The 432-nt window shown below is 45.4% G+C and overlaps 1 protein-coding gene across 1 annotated transcript in view; it reads right to left on the reverse strand.

Moving 5' to 3' along the window:
- LOC106876722 (insulin-like peptide receptor) overlaps positions 1–432 on the reverse strand; it is a 163,372-nt gene that overhangs the window by 34,222 nt on the left and 128,718 nt on the right. The gene's annotated exons all lie outside the window — the stretch shown is intronic.

A 432-nucleotide genomic window follows, 5' to 3' on the forward strand; every position in this document is an offset into this window, starting at 1 on the left:
GTGTACGTGTGTATTTTGTATGTGCGCGTATATATGGGTGTGTGTGTGTGCATGGTTTGGTGGTTTATCTGTTAGTGTGTTTGTGTGTGTGTATGACATAGTGGAAGAAATTAGTAGCAGGACTGGTTAGTGGACGCTATAGACAGTGTAGGTAGAAGGTCAACAGGTGGTTATTTGAGTGTGTGTGTGTTCGTGTTTGTGTGGGGTTGTAGGTGTTGGGTACGTGTACGTGTGTATTTTGTATGTGCGCGTATATATGGGTGTGTGTGTGTGTATATATGTGCGTTCGGCTATGTGTGTGTGATGGCGCGTATGTATGTTTGTCATGTATGTGGGCGGTATATATGTAAGGTGTGTGGGAGGTGTGTGTGTAGGTGTATGGGAGGTATGTGTGAATGGGGGTATGTATGGGTTGTCAGGTGTGTGGGAGGT

The sequence above is a fragment of the Octopus bimaculoides genome, chromosome 3 (assembly GCF_001194135.2).
Source record: "Octopus bimaculoides isolate UCB-OBI-ISO-001 chromosome 3, ASM119413v2, whole genome shotgun sequence".
Lineage (NCBI taxonomy): Eukaryota > Metazoa > Mollusca > Cephalopoda > Octopoda > Octopodidae > Octopus > Octopus bimaculoides.